Source organism: Hippocampus comes, unplaced genomic scaffold, assembly GCF_001891065.2.
Source record: "Hippocampus comes isolate QL1 unplaced genomic scaffold, H_comes_QL1_v1.1 C16569986, whole genome shotgun sequence".
NCBI classification, from domain to species: Eukaryota; Metazoa; Chordata; class Actinopteri; order Syngnathiformes; family Syngnathidae; genus Hippocampus; species Hippocampus comes.
Window position 1 is genome coordinate 1 of NW_017834419.1, and position 549 is coordinate 549.

At 48.1% G+C, this 549-nt stretch overlaps 1 long non-coding RNA gene across 1 annotated transcript; it reads left to right on the top strand.

Annotated features, from left to right (window-relative positions):
- Window positions 1–49: 49 nt before the first annotated feature.
- On the top strand, window positions 50–549 carry LOC109508742 (uncharacterized). The gene is made up of 2 exons (XR_002166758.1): window positions 50–303; window positions 477–549. It is a non-coding gene; the product is annotated as an uncharacterized LOC109508742 (long non-coding RNA).

Sequence of the window (549 nt, forward strand, 5' to 3'; positions counted from 1 at the left end):
TAGCAGCAGAAAAAGAATGTCTCGTTAGGATGAGAAACCTTTTTTTCCCCCATGTGACTTTAGGTACTCTGTAGAAAAAATGTCATGTCTATTTTTATATATTTTTTCCCAACCACTGCAGTGCTCCTCCTACATTAGTTGAACTCTCCTGGAAGCCCAACAGCAGCCGCCATGACGGAATTCTGGTTGATCTCTGCGCCAGGTGAGAAGACGTGTCAGCAGACATGGGACAAGCTGATGGTGGCCACCACGCGCACCAACAACCTCTCCACCAACACCAAGTTCAACATTCCCGACCTCAAGGTGAACAAAATGATCTCAAAACAAAATCACAGTGGCTAACAGAGACAAGCTAACATAGCAGTCAACAACATCACACAGCACCGGGCTTGTTCCTGCCACTATGTGTTGCTGTCTTTACCACAGCAGAGGTGGCATTTGTCAAGCTGAAGTACTGATTTTGGTATCTGCGACAGGTGGGCACGCTGGATGTCCTGGTGGGTCTGTCCGACGAGCTGGCCAAGCTGGATACGTTTGTGGAAAGGTGAC